Here is a 15,215-nt window from a genome sequence, read left to right on the forward strand (position 1 = left end):
TGAGGCACAGGGGGATAAAGTGACTCATCCTGAGGTCACACACAGAGAGTCAGTGACAGAGCCCGGGACTAGAGCTGAGGCACAGGGGATAAAGTGACTCACCCTGAGGTCACACACAGAGAGTCAGTGACAGAGCCGGGGATTAGAGCTGAGGCACAGGGGATAAAGTGACTCACCCTGAGGTCACACACAGAGAGTCAGTGACAGAGCCGGGGATTAGAACTGAGGCACAGGGGGATAAAGTGACTCACCCTGAGGTCACACACAGAGAGTCAGTGACAGAGCCGGGGATTAGAACTGAGGCACAGGGGGATAAAGTGACTCCCCCTGAGGTCACACACAGAGAGTCAGTGACAGAGCTGGGGATTAGAGCTGAGGCACAGGGGGATAAAGTGACTCCCCCTGAGGTCACATACAGAGAGTCAGTGACAGAGCTGGGGATTAGAGCTGAGGCACAGGGGGATAAAGTGACTCACCCTGAGGTCACACACAGAGAGTCAGTGACAGAGCCCGGGACTAGAGCTGAAGCACAGGGGGATAATGTGACTCACCCTGAGGTCACACACAGAGAGAGTCAGTGACAGAGCTGGGGATTAGAGCTGAGACACAGGAGGATAAAGTGACTCCCCCTGAGGTCACAGACAGAGAGTCAGTGACAGAGCTGGGGATTAGAGCTGAGGCACAGGGGGATAAAGTGACTCCCCCTGAGGTCACACACAGAGAGTCAGTGACAGAGCCCGGGACTAGAGCTGAGGCACAGGGGGATAAAGTGACTCACCCTGAGGTCACACACAGAGAGTCAGTGACAGAGCCGATGATTAGAGCTGAGGCACAGGAGGATAAAGCGACTCCCTCTGAGGTCACACACAGAGAGTCAGTGGCAGAGCCAGGGATTAGAGCTGAGGCACAGGGAGGATAAAGCGACTCCCCCTGAGGTCACACACAGAGAGTCAGTGACAGAGCCGGGGATTAGAGCTGAGGCACAGGAGGATAAAGCGACTCCCCCTGAGGTCACACACAGAGAGTCAGTGACAGAGCCGGGGATTAGAGCTGAGGCACAGGAGGATAAAGCGACTCCCCCTGAGGTCACACACAGAGAGTCAGTGGCAGAGCCAGGGATTAGAGCTGATGCACAAGGGGATAAAGTGACTCACCCTGAGGTCACAGAGAGTGGAGACAGAGCCGGGGATTAGAGCTGAGGCACAGGGGGGATAAAGAGACTTCTTCAATGTCACATGCAGTGACAAAAAAAAGTGACAGCACCAAAAGCTGGGCGTTGTCTTTCTTATTGTCCTTTCTGTATTGTGCAGTCTTATTTTTACTCTTATTCTAGTTTGTAAAGTTCTTCCCTTTTTTATTTTAAATTACTTTAAGGTCAATATTCAGTGGTGCGGCGAGCTGCAACTTTCATCTGGGGAACGTTCTGTAGGTAACTTTCCCCGGATATTCAGTGGAACTTAACGCACGCCGAGTCTCCCACTGAATGTGCTCGGATAAAGTTAACACACGTAGAATCCAGGACAATGGTTTTTCCGACCGGACATACGAGTATAACTGTGCCTGGACAGCGCTGAGTAACTGCACACACTGAGTCAAGTTGAGCCCCGTGCCCTGGGATGCCTCTGCTGAAGCCCCTTTGTACGCGTTTGATGGGTGGCGATGGTTTCCGCGCACAAAAGCTTCTTCAACGCTGACCTCTGTGGGTGTCGCTCTCACATCTGGTTTATGTGCATGGATGGCTGTACAAAAACCACTCGAGGCTCTGTGTGTGAAAAAGTGCATACACAGTGAAAAAGTGTTACTTCCGTGTTTTTATGTGAACTGCAGAGGAGCCGGGGGCCGAGTTGGCGCTTACCCGTGTGCATTTTGATTTTAAAAAGCCTGTGCATGAGTTACGTCCTCCGCAACGGTGGTGTAATCTTATGCCAGGTTATCGGTGCGTGTTCTGGGTCGCTACCCACGGATTTTCAAGACAACTTTATGTGCGTTGAATTCACTTGGAAAATCCTTGGTAAAGTCTGCCTGTGCATTGTGTACATGGAGCGTTACGTATTATTGTTGCAACACGTGTACAGTTGTCATACCCATGGTGACCTCAATCTGATTAGAATTTGCGGCACAGCGAGATGAAGTGACTCACCCTGAAGACACACACAGGTCCAGTGTCAGAGCCGGGGATTAGAACTCAGGCACACGCAGATCCGGCTCTCGGGCAAGCCAGAGCCCTATGCGGAAATTGAAATTGGCATCTACCCCCTCTCTGTCCCCCCTCCCCTCACTCTGCTCCAGTGAAAAAATACCAGCTTCGCTCATGCCATCTGCAGCCTCGCCAGTCCCTGCCCCAGCTCTCGTTCCATCCTCCCCTCCTCCCTCTTGCCTTCCATCTCACCCTTTCATGCATCCTCCCCTCCATGCTCATACATTTCCCTCCTCCACTGCTTTTACCTTCTGTTCCTGCTCCCCTCATTTCATCCCTGCCCTCCATCTACCAGGTGAAGGAAGAGTTGTTAAGTGCAGACTCCCCCCCTCGGCCCACGGGGTTGAAGGGCTGCTGCCGCCCCCTGCCAATGGAAAAGCAGCACCATCTGACACTGATGACTCCCCCCCCTCCCCCCGGGACACTGTTTAAACCACACAGAGGAGAGAGAGGCCTGCTGCGGGAAGCAGGATGTAGAAGTGCCAGACCCCCAGCACTGTTGTTGAAGGGGGCGGCAGCAGCAGCACTTCAGCCCTATGAGCTACGGGAGAAAAGGCGACACTCAGCAACACCTCTTCTTCACCCCTTGAGTGGTGCCCCATGGGTGCTATCAAGAAAGGAACTGAGACTTTTCTTCAGCCCAGCGGCTGCATCAGTAAGGGATGTGTACATGGATGTGTACTACACATGGATGTGTAGTAACCGCCGTAACAAGCTGGCTTGTTACTGCGGTTACTACCCCAAACCAAATGTGCCTGATACTTCACTTTCGATGCATATCCAGCATAGCTCCCTGCTTCAACGGCAGGGGAGAAGAAAAACAACCAATAAGGGCTAATAACATAGTCTGGGTAAAACAAATAAGCATGGGTGTAGCTTGCTTATTGCGGCGGTTACTACCCCTACTACCCCTAACTAATCAAGCTAGATATTTCACTTGGATGCAGCTCCATCACTGCTTTCTACATTAATGGTGGGGGTGGAAGGGAAATAGAACCAAAGAGCTAAGAGAAACAGATAAGTATGAGAGAAAAAAGTGTGTGAAGCTTGCTGGGCAGACTGGATGGGCCGTTTGGTCTTCTTCTGCCGTCATTTCTATGTCTCTATGTTGCCCCCCCTCGTGCTGCTTGGTGCCCTGTGTGACAGCACAGGTTGTACACCCAAGAGCCAGCCCTGGGCACAAGGAGACAGTGACTTGCCCGGAGAGCACGGGTGGCAGGAAGATGAAGTGATTCACTGGAGGTTGCCTACAGAGTTAGTGGCAGAATGGAGGGCCCAGGAGATGTATTTTAAAGTTGACTGCTCTGACTGTTGGACCATGGGTGGATAGGGCAGGTTGGAGGCCACAGGAAGGCTAGGCAGAGGTGGTGCAACAGATGGTGGGCCGTGCCACCAGAGCTGCGGACTTCCCCAGTTTGCAAATTACTTCTTAGAAGTGTTTATCAAGGCTACTCCATTTGCACCTGCTCCCTGGGAAGAAAATGTTTTTATTGTTTTATCTTGTCTGGGTTCTTGTCTGTCACTTTCCTTACTTGCTGTGTCCGTTCCCCTTAATCGCACACCCTCAGTTCCCCATCTTTCTTCCTTCTGCGCACCTCTTTCGCCCCCAATCTTTCTCTCTTAACAGGCTCCAGGGTGTCCCGGCCCCCGAGCCACCCCCTCTCTCTGCGGGCCGGGTCCCCGAGGCCGTCGCCTCACTGGGCGCCAGGGCATCACTTCTGCACGTATTACAGGAGCCAGCATTATCAGCTTTCTAGGTCCCGCGGCGGCAATGCCCATGGACCTAGCGCTGTCCCTTCCGCAGCACCGGCCCTCTCCCGGCTCCCGAGGGCATCAGCACCGGCTCTCCCCCCGCTCCCGAGGGCATCAGCACCGGCTCTCCCCCCGCTCCCGAGGGCATCAGCACCGGCTCTCCCCCCGTTCTCGAGAACGCACTCAAGCGGCAGAGGAAGGGCGGCGACTGCAGAGCTCTGCACGCGCGCGCCCCTGCGTCCCGGGTCAAGAGCACGTCGCGCGCGCGCGGGGCCCCGCCCCCTGCCTTTCACCGTCGGCCGGGGAGGGGGATGGGCGGGGCCTCAGCGCGACAGCCCGGCACGCGCCCGCCCTCGCGCCTTGCGATTGGTCCCCGGGCGCGTCCGTCTCCGGCCCCGGGCGCCTGCCATTGGCGGGAGGGGGGCGTGTCGGGCGCTGACGCGGAGGCGCGCGGCGGTGGGCGGTTGGTTGGCGGCGGTGGCGGCAGCAGCAGCGGGGGTCGCCGGCCGGTGGCCTCTTCCGTGCGTCCTGGCGGTGGTATGCGGTGAGGGCGCGGCGCGGGGGGACTCCTGTCCTCCGCCGGGAGCCATGGCAGCGCCGTCGGTGGTCGCGCAGGTGAGGAGAGGGGGAAGGCCGCGGGCAGGGGAAGGGGGGATGTCTGTCTGTCTGTGCAAGTGAGGGGGGGGAGGCCCTGAGCGAGGAGCCACCCCCAGCCCCTCGCACCAGTAACCCGGATGAGCCTTCCCCCCCCCCCCCCCCCCTCCGTTATCAGCTCTGCAGCCGGGGTGAGATGAGGCTAAGGCTTCTCCTGCCTTTATCCCGGCAGGAAGGCGCTGAGGGCAGCTCGTCCTCACCCCCCCCCCCCCCATCTCCATTGTCCCCGGTCGGAGGGTGCCCCCCCCCCCCGCGCCTTATTCTCTTTATAGGGGGGTGGGATTCAGCTTTCTCTCTGTCTCGCTCTGCCCAGCTCGCCGTAGCCCGGATGAACGGAGGAGAGGCCTCCTCGCCCCCTTCTCCCCTTCAGGTGAAGGATTGCCCCCCCCCCCCATATGCAGATGTTGAGGTGGCTTTCTCCTCCCTCCCTCTAGCCCCGGGCGAGGGGAGGGCTGTGGCAGGGGCCCAGGCCACCTGTTGTGGCTGCATAGGATGGAGCGGGTACCCGGGCCGGCGCGCTGTCTGCCTCCTCTCAGCTCCTCGCGCCTGACAGCGACCCCGACTCAGTCTCGCGCGCTCATTCCCATAAACACCCTTAGCCGGGACCTAAGCCCCCACCTGTGACCCCCTCCGGTTTGCCACTGAGTTTGGTGCTAAAAAAAAATAATTCAACTCCTGATGCAATAAGCCAGTGGTTGCTAATGCATCAGCAGTTTAAAAAAAATACACAACCATGGATTAGCCCTGTGCACCTCTCTGCATGGTGAAGGAATAACTAATGTCTCGATTAACATGAGATTTGCATGGAAGAGTGCTAATTTGTGTGTGCAGTTTTACTCCTGTTTGTGTGCACTTTTTTTTTTTGTGCTAAAGGCCTTGTGCGGACAAAAATTGTGCTGAGCGCTGAAGTCTGATGAAATTGTGCAGGGGTATCGCCTCTCTCCCTTTTCCTCCTCTCCAAACCTCACATTTTCCTTGTAAAAAGAAATGGTTGAATCGTGTCTGTAGTCTGAGCATTGACAAGCACTGCCTCCTCCTGCTGCCTGAGACAATAGCCGCATGGTTTTGTGTACAGTAACTGTATTGTATTCATCAGATACATCTGAAAAGGATTTCATCAAGCTGTAACCTAGATATTTGACCCACTGCTTTCAATCAGGCCGATTCAGTAAAAGTCGCGGGAGAGCGGGCCAGCGCACAAGCCACTCTCCTGTTCGCAGGATTCAATATTCAAACGAGGGCCCACGGTAAAAAGAGGCGCTAGGAACACTAGCGCGTCCCTAGTGCCTCTTTTTTGACAGGAGCGGCAGCTGTCAGCGGGTTTGACAGCCGACGCTCAATTTTCTGGCATCGGTTCTCAAACCTGCTGACGGCCATGGGTTTGGAAACTGGACACCGGCAAAACTGAGCATCCAGTTTTCAACCCGCGGGCTGATTTAAATTTTTTTTTTAATTATTTTTTATTTTTGGGACCTCCGACTTAATATCACCATAATATTAAGTCGGAGGATGTACAGAAAAGCAGTGTTTACTGCTTTTCTGTACACTTTCCCGGTGCCGGAAGAAATTAACGCCAGCCTTTGGGAGGTGCTAATTTCTGAAAGAAAAATGTGCGGCTTGGCTGCACATTTTACTTACTGAATCACACGGGAATAACTAATAGGGCCATCAACATGCATTGAATAAGGGGTAACGCTAGCACGTCAAAAACGCGTGTCCAAACGTGGGTTAACAGTGCACTCCGCCAGAGCGCACTGTACTGTATCGGCCTGATACAATACGGCCTGATACAATACGGCTGATGCAATACAGTGCGCTCAGACAAACACACTGTATAACCCGCAGCCGGACGCGGGTTAAATAGGTGCTAAATCACCCCCTAATGCAAAAGGGGGATTAGCGCCTATTTAATGCGCGTCCAGCACGGAGTGAATGAGAGAGCGCTCATTACATGCAAATGAGGCTATTACTCATTCACTCCAAATGCAAAAAAATAAATGTGCGTCTCAGACGCCAAGTTATGAAGACCGACGCCGGTAAACTCGGCATCAGTTTTCATAATCGGCTGTCTGCCAGTAATAAAAATGGCCGCCGAGTTTACCGGCATCGGTCTTCATAACCGGCAGTCGCTGTGGGGTCGCGATAGCAAGGAGGCGTTAAGGTCGCGTAAGCGACCCTAGCGCCTCCTTGCTAGTGCGACCCCCCCCCCCCCTAATTTGCCTATTGCATGGTGTCCCCCCTTGCGGGCGCCATGCCTGAGTTAAAGCGGGCGCTGAAAAGTCAGCGCCCGCTTTCCGTGAAAATGATTGCATCGGCCCCTATGTCCCTTCGAAGTCAGTTACCGGGCACTGGCACAACCACACCTGCCTCTGAGACAGACTGAGAGCTGCTGATCACTGGCACAGACTAGCCTTTTACTGATAGGATTATTTGATGTATTTTGTTATTGTATTTGCATGTGTGTATTTCCTTTTTTAAATAGTTTTTATTGATAGGGTATTTAGTAAAATGTTACAGTTGCATCTCGGTATGTGGATGCATGAAATTTCAGACTAGTTTCCTTCCTTTAAGTTGGGAAACTGTGCAGTAAGTACCAGAAAATGTCATGGGAGTTACAAGAGCAGTGCTGATCCCAAATCCTCTTCTAGCAGGTAGGCCAGATATTGCACTGAGAAGGCCAGGCAGGTTCATTTCACTCAAAGTGAAGCTTCTGGTCAGGCACCGATGACCAGCTTGCAGAATGAAGAGCTGCTGGTTTAACATTTTAGAAGTAGCATTGCATGGTGAGGAGTGCATTAAAGGATTTTGTTGCTTGTCTTAGCAGTGTATTCTGGGGCAGGAGGCATATAAGGCGGGGGGGGGGGGGAGAGCTTTCAAGACTAGGGAATTGCATCTTAGGCTTTCCGTGGACATCCTCTCATATGCTGTTGCACTTACAAAGAATCTAAAATCCAGAATGCAGACTTAAATCCCCTGGTGCCTGCATTCTCTGAATGTCACCTGATGTCACCAAGGTGCAGACTTTGGTGAGAGGGTGTAGGCTTCAGAGCTGTGAGAAGTGTGAAACTTCCTGGATTGTGACCAGCTAAATAAGCGTCCTTGCAGAGTTGATTAGGATGAAAGAAGACCGGGGGTCCCCTTGAGGCCGACCTGATGTGGGAAATGAGAATGAAAGGGTTTATCTGGGTTTTGCTGAAGCCTTTCTTCAGGTGCAGCATGAGGCTGATGTTAAAGTAGCAGATGACCGGGGTTTGGTGATGCTGTCACCTCCAGATGACATCATGAAACCTGATAGTTCTTAATGCACGGCTTCTTGCATCAGTTGACTCATTTACCATCCCGCGCTGTTTCAGATTAAGTGTCTCAAGTGTTCAGGTTTAAGGCATTTTTTACATGCATAATAAAAAGTTAAAAAATATATATATTTTTGTGGTATCATCTGTATTTAATTGCAAGACATTTCAACTACTTACTATTCATGACCTTTTTGAGGTATCAGCCATTGAGTTTATTAATGCAGTCTTCCAGTGTGGTTATTATGAAGGTCATTTAAAATTCAGAATTCATCTTTCATTTCCGCATGTGTGGCTTTTCTGAATAAAATCATGGTCTTTGTTAGGGATTTGGTGATGCCATTAGTGAGTGAGTAACCTGGCTGAAGGGAAGGCTGCAACAGATCAGCATTTGTGGCTCTTATCCTGATAGAAATAAGATAGCAACCCAAGCTAGGATGAGTGCAGAGATCTCTGTCAGCCATAAACCCAGCAAAGACCCGCATATTACTTCTGAGTAATCACAAAAAGAATCAGTACAAGTTTGAAACTTTGACGTTACAGTTCTGGCTAAGATTCTTTGTCAGACAGTTGGAAGCTTTCATGCTGGAGGCCACACGGCTTCAAAGGGCAAGACCAATGTCAGATAATTGAGGCAGACCACTAGATGTACCATGGACCTTAGCTTTCTTGTCATGAGGCTTGAGCACAGCATGTTAGCCTCTCATCTCGCTGTTCCAAAGCCCAGCTTATTTGGCCAGTGTGATGGTGGTGACGGTCCAGTTCCAGGGTCTTGAGCAGAGCATCCGCACTTCAATTCTGTCAGATTCCTCTGAATTCTGCTGCACACTTGTGGGCCGATACAGTAAAAATCGCGGGAAAGTGTGCGAGTGCCTGCTCTCCCAGCGCGCGCGCAGGACACTCTCCTGTGCGCGCAATACAGTAATTTAATTTATTTAAATTAGGGCCGGCGGTAAAAAGAGGCGCTAGGGACACCAGCACATCCCTAGCGCCTCTCTTCGGACAGGAGCGGCAGCCGTCAGCGGGTTTGACAGCTGACGCTCAATTTTGCCGGCATCGGTTCTCGAGCCTGCTGACAGCCATGGGTTTGGAAACCGGATGCTGGCAAAATTGAGCGTCCGGTTTTCAAGCCGCGGGCCTATTACAATTTTTTATTTATTTTTTTTACTTTTTTTTAACTTTCGGGACCTCCGACTTAATATCGCCATGATATTAAGTCGGAGGGTGCACAGAAAAGCAGTTTTTACTGCTTTTCTGTGCACTTTCCTGGTGCCGCCATTTTACTTACTGAATTGCGTGGGAATACCTAATAGCGCCCACAACATGCATTTGCATGTTGTGGGCGCTATTAGGTTTGCGGGGGTTGGACGCGCGTTTTCAATGCGCTATTACCCCTTACTGAATAAGGGGTAAAGCTAGCGTCCTTAAGGGGTAAAGCTAGCGCGTCGAAAACGCGCGTCCAATCGCGGGTTAACAGTGCGCTCCGCCGGGGCGCACTTTACTGTATCGGCCTGTTGGTCAGTAAATTCGGATAAGGACTCAAGGAGAGAGAGATCCATATTGGTAAGAAGGGAAGACCTCTGTTCTTGGTCAGCATTTTAGTTCATGGGTAACTGAAATGTTTGGCCCCCAGCTAGTCAGTGGCCCTTATAAAAGCTAGCTTTTTCCAGGTTCATAACACATGACATCACTTTGGACGGCATTGGATCTCCTCTGAGAGGGAATCTGTGGCCAGGGGGCAGCTAGATGAAAGACTATGGTGGTTATGGCTCATTCATGAAGTGAGGTAGCAGTCTGCCTCTGGGGCAGCGCTTCTCAATCCAGACAGGTTTTCAGGATATCCACAGATCTGCATGCATCGCTTCCATTGTACGCATCTCTCGTGCATATTCATTGTGGATAGCCTGAAAACCTGACTGGATGAGCATTCAACAACGTTCCCTCCTCTTGGGGGTAACAGAAACTTTCCTCTGATGGGCTTTAAGAAGAATTTCGCTGTATGACGGGATGCTCGTATCTATCGAATTAGCCAGCGCTTATTGTTTTTTTTTCATTCACATCTTTATTCATTTTACAACACGAACAAGTTGCACTCTGCACAAATACCCAGCATTCATACATTCCTAACTAATGCATCAACCCATTCTGTTTCCCCCACCCTCCCCTCCCAGCTCTTTGAGTGGGAGAAACCCTTGGAGATTGAAGAAATGATTGGGTAATGAAGCTGCAGGTATAACACCCTCCCTGCCCCCTCCCAATTTTCCAGTGTCTGCAGGTTGAAGGTTTGCGCTCGCCGCCGCCGCCGCACACCGGAAGCTTCGCGGCATTTGAATAGTTGCCCCGTTTCTCTGCGACGACCAGCAAACTTGTTTGCAGTTATCCTGGAGTTTTGTTTCCGACTGGGGGGGGGGGGGGGAAAGCTGCGGCTGGGCAAATCCCGCTGGCTAAAACCCAGGAAAAAGGGGGCGCTGGAGTCCTCTGTGGATGCAGTCAGACTCTGGAAGAAGTTTGGTTTGGTTTGAGATGCTCCGAAACTGCACGTGCCGGCTCTGACTCACAAACAAACTGCTAGGGCTGTTATTTAGGCTTTTCGCTCATTGTGCTCACTCACATGCTTCAGTGTAGGCATTGATGCTTGTGAGCTGTACTGTGCAGCTAATTCAATATAAAGGTTGCGAGTGGGGTCCCCCTATATGACATTTGCAGGAAGGGATAAACAGCAGTACTGCCATTTATGCTTGCAGGTCATGCTGAAAGTATCCTGCAGGAATTGCTTGATCTCCAGAGAGAGACAGGGGGTATCCTGATAAATGGGGTACAGAAGTGGCACATGAGATTCGTGCATTTGTTCCTAAGAATAAAGGGGGCACTGGCTAACACGAATCACAAAAATATCCGCTTCTCTTCATTGATAATGGCTAAAGCCAAGCAGTAGTAGCTGAGGCTTGACACCATAATTTAGGAGGGGGGGGGGGGTAATTGAAATAGGTTATTTAGGCACCCCTGGCCAGTTGTTCTCTCCTTCCTCTCTGGGGTGAGCTGCGTGGGAACTGATTCTGATAGACGAGTGGCCTGGCGGTTACAGCAGCAGGCTGAGAAACAGAAGTCGGGGTTCAGATCCCACTGCTCCCACCAATACTCCTTGTGTCCTTGGGCAAGTCATTTCCCCCTCTATTGTCCCAGGGCCTCATTTAGTAAGGTTTTCCTTCCATTGTATATCTATGGGGAAAATGCTTAGTAAATCAGGCCCTAAACCCTCTGGGGTAAGAAAATACCTCCTGTATCTGAATTGCAAGATGAAAAATTGGTCCCTATAAACATTTCTCTCCCCTGGAGTGTCCTCGTTTTCTTTCAAGGAAGGGGATGGTAGGGCATGCTTGATTAAGAATTGGCCGTTGCTAGTGCCCCACACTCGTGCGTTCCTGGAGAATTGTAATCGGGTCTGCTAGGTGCACCGGGCGAGGGCGGCGCGCCAGGAAAATTCCCTTGCCCTGCTCTCGGTCTGACTCATGCACCTGTAGGCAGAAGGTAAACAGAGTGCGGGGAAAAGCAGGGGAGTGTCCCCCAGCCGCCATGCCCTGCATGCAGGGAGAAAGCCGACTGCAAGCTGGGGGTGCTGGCCATGCCAGGGAGGCTCGGTAAGGGAAGGCTGCTGCTGTTTTCAGGTTTAAGCGATCCCCCTTCGTGTCCTGTTGATCTTGACGTGACGTGTTTTTCAGCGCCTAGGGGGGGTCTGTTTCAGAGGACGCGCTGGCCCGTTGGAGCAGGTTCAGTCCGCTTTCTGGCATGGTTTGATAAGCTGGTGGTATTAACGCTTTTTAAAGCAGGTGAGGTTCTGCACCGTTGTACTGACTCTTGCTGGTTTTCATTAATAACTTTTACAAGTGTTTTTTTTTTTTATAATCCTGGCAGTGGAGGGGGGAGCAGGGCTTGGGGGAAAGATTGTGGCTGCTGGGCTGGGCTGGCAGTCGTCCTTCTAGCAGCTGGGCCCTCAGCAAGCCCGGCCTATTAGAAGTGCTCCTCCCTCTCCACTGTTATTTATTTTTTATTTATTTATTTTGAAAGTTTTGTATACCGACATTCGTTAAGAAAACATCACATCGGTTTCCATAGAACAATAAATAGCCTACAGGGCTTTACAATGAACCTGATAAAATAAACTAGGGAGGGGGTGAAGAAGGAAGGGGCGGGGAGGAGGGGAGAGTGGGATTAGAGGGTGTGGAAAACCAAGGTTATGCTGTACATATGGGTTAACATAAAAACATAGTTAAATACAATTATAATTAACGCCCATGAGAATTATAGTTAATACAAATATAGATAATGTACATTGAAAACTCGGAGGATAGAGTTAAGAAAGGGGTATTCGGAGGGGGCCTAGGGGGGTGAGGGGAGGCGGGGTCAAGGAAAGACTGTGTGGTAGGAATAGGGGGCTATTGAGTAGGCTCGGGCCAACAACCAGGTCTTGAGGTTCTGTCTGAATTTCTTAGAGCAGGTTTCAAGGCGAAGGTGGGTGGGCATAGAATTCCATAGGGAGGGTCCAGCTAGGGATAGCGCACCTTGTTTGGTGGTTGTTAGATGGAAGAGTTTGGGAGAAGGTGTGTTAATGTTTGCGGTGTAGGGTGCTCTGGTGGGTCTGTAAATATTCTGAGAACCAGAGCATGTCTGGATTGTGCATGGCTTTGTGGATAAGTAAGGCTTATCCTGCCTTATAATAAGGCAGGCCATTACTGAGCCTGCCTTCCCAAAGCTCTTGTGATCTGTCCTAGTGAAAGGATCTCTGTGCACCCCTCTGTAGCCTCATTGGGAGAGGCTGCTTATAGGTTTGAGAATAAATGAATGAAAAACCTCCACCGATGGGACCTGGGAGGGTTGGGCAGGGGAAGTAGGGGGGCAGAGCAAAGAAAAGCAGAAAGTAAAGTAAGAGGGGGAAAAATGCCCATTCTGTGGCATTGCAGTGGGAAGTAAGGTGGCCAGACGGGTCTGGGCTCCTGGTCTGTGTTCCTGTGTAGCACTGCTGAGTTAGGGCAGGGAACCAGGCCACTGGCTGCACGCTGCACAATGTCATTTTCTGTCACCCTTCCGGGAGGTGACAGGGGCCTGGCTGTGCCAGCACAGAGTAGGAGAGAGAGGTTTTTTAAATGAAGTTGTATGTTTTATGAGGTTTCTGTGTTGCAGATCTGTGAAATTAGATGTTTCAAAATAAGTTACCCATTACCAAACAGTCCCCCAAGATAAAGTGGTGTGGTTTCTATGTTAGTCCACTGAATGCACAGAAAAATAAAAGCTGTATTTCTAAGGCCACATTAGCAGTAGGTTGGAATCTGGTATGTGCTGGATGCAGAGAGAAATGGAAACAGACGTTGTGCTTCACTTTTCTCAGGCAAACAGTAGCCTTTTGTGCACGGAAAGCAAAGCGCTATTGTGTTTCTCAGTACAAGGTGACCTGAGGATCCTTCCCGTCACGCATGCTTGCAGCTCACACTGGAGTACTTATTCAGACTGGAAGGAAAGGCGAAGAGGTTATCTGAGGAAGCTGCCCCCAGCTTTAGCTCTGTAACCTCGCCGACCTTGCTTGTAGCAAGGAGAGGAGGATGTGCTGAGAGTGGTTCAGGCTTGGACTGCATGGTCTGCCCTGTTGGATCCTTGCATGGGTTTAATAGCAGTGCCGCACTACAGGAGGATTCCCATAGACCTCTCAAAGGATAATGAGCACTGGGATCACTTGTTGCACGTGCTGCCCGTCCACTCCCACCTGCTGCTGCTGTTGCTCGCTGGCATAGGATTGGCAGGAAGATTGTCCTGAGGCTGGCACGCCTCCTCCCACAGGAGGGAGAGAGGTGGCAGCCATGGCTTCAGGTACCTGTCAGGAAGACCGTGCGGGATCTGCATGCTTGCAAGTGGCATTCTCAAAGGTTGATTTACTCTAGGGAAGCTGTGATTTTGCAAAGGGCATCGGGTTTAAAAATCTGGCTAACATGAGTACAGGCATGAAATTCCTGTGGTGCAATCCTTGTGGTGTCGTCACAGGCTTTGCTTTCATGGCTGCGGTCACATTTAAAGTTTGGTTGCACTACTGCAAAAAAAAAAAAAAATGTTGCTATCTAATAAACGAAATCGGCTTTCAATTGGATCTGCAGGGCACTGTAAAGTGACTTGCCCCTGAGGTGTCTCACAGCATGTGACAGAGCCAGGGATTAGAGAGAAAGCGACTGGCCCCAAGGCCCATGCAGTGAGTGGCTTTTTCCAAAATTACAGCTTCCTGGCAAGCGGCAAAACCTTCTCACATGGCTTTCTGCCTGTGAAAGGGACGGAAAAATATGTAGTAAACTTGGACACCATCCAAACGTTCAGGAGCCATTGTGAGTGTTTTTTAAATCTGATTTTTCTTTTCTGCCTTTCGTTGCTGTTCCTTTTCCCGTTAACTCCAGCCTCTCTCCTTCCCCCTTCCTTCTGGCCTGATTCCCTCCGCTCAGCCTCTCTCCTTCCCCCTTCTGTGCAGTCCGGCAGCTGTCACGGCTCCACTTGTGACCAAGCTGAGAGTAAATGTTACATTTTGGGCAACCTGGGAATTTTCCACCTCTGACTTGCCGATCAGGTCTGTCTAGTTTGCTGGGAAAATCCCTAGTTTACATGTTTGTTTAATACACAGGAAAAAAAGGACCAGGAAGTTTAGGGATGCATTCTTTTTGGACAAGTCAGCTCTTCTGTTGTCTGATGCCTTCCTCTACAGACAGAGCAAACACTGGGGCTTTGAGGGGCCCGGTTAGAGTTCACAAACTTGCAAACATGTCATTTATTTAACACCCCCCCCCCCCCCCCACACACACACACACACACACTACCTAGCAGAGTGGGGTGGTGGGATTTTGCCCTTTCCTTTCAAGTCCTGCTTTTTTTGCCTCAGTTTGCATAACTTTGCTGCTGCACCACTCAGCATCTCTTCAGCCCATAAACTGGGCCGCTGTGAGCTAGAAACAAAGGCTCTGTTGCGCGCTTGTATGGCAGTATCCACGGTTCTTTTAGAGGGAGATGACGTAGAACCGAAGTAAGGACATGTTTTCATCACAGAGAAGGGTGGTGGGTGCCTGGAGTGCCCTTCCGAAAGAGATGGTGAGGACGAGAACAGTAAACGAATTCTAAAGGGCATGGGATAAACCCTGAGGATCCCTAAAAGCTAGAGGTGGAAATGAAGAAAATGATGCATGGGGGTAACCTGCATGGAGCGGCAGCTGCTACCCCTAACAAGTGACGGCATGGGGATCACTACCCTTAACCAGTTCACCTTGATGCTTTTGACACAACTGCAACATTGCTCT

General features: G+C 51.0%; 1 protein-coding gene across 3 annotated transcripts in view; it reads left to right on the top strand.

Moving 5' to 3' along the window:
• The first annotated feature begins 4,408 nt into the window (after positions 1 to 4,408).
• EVI5L (ecotropic viral integration site 5 like) overlaps positions 4,409 to 15,215 on the top strand; it is a 51,408-nt gene continuing 40,601 nt past the window's right edge. For all 3 annotated transcript variants that reach the window (XM_029584737.1, XM_029584740.1, XM_029584739.1), the window contains exon 1: positions 4,409 to 4,564. The gene's annotated coding sequence lies outside the window, so the exon portion shown is untranslated. The remainder of the gene's footprint in view (positions 4,565 to 15,215) is intronic.

This window comes from Rhinatrema bivittatum, chromosome 19 (genome assembly GCF_901001135.1).
Source record: "Rhinatrema bivittatum chromosome 19, aRhiBiv1.1, whole genome shotgun sequence".
Classification (NCBI taxonomy): Eukaryota; Metazoa; Chordata; class Amphibia; order Gymnophiona; family Rhinatrematidae; genus Rhinatrema; species Rhinatrema bivittatum.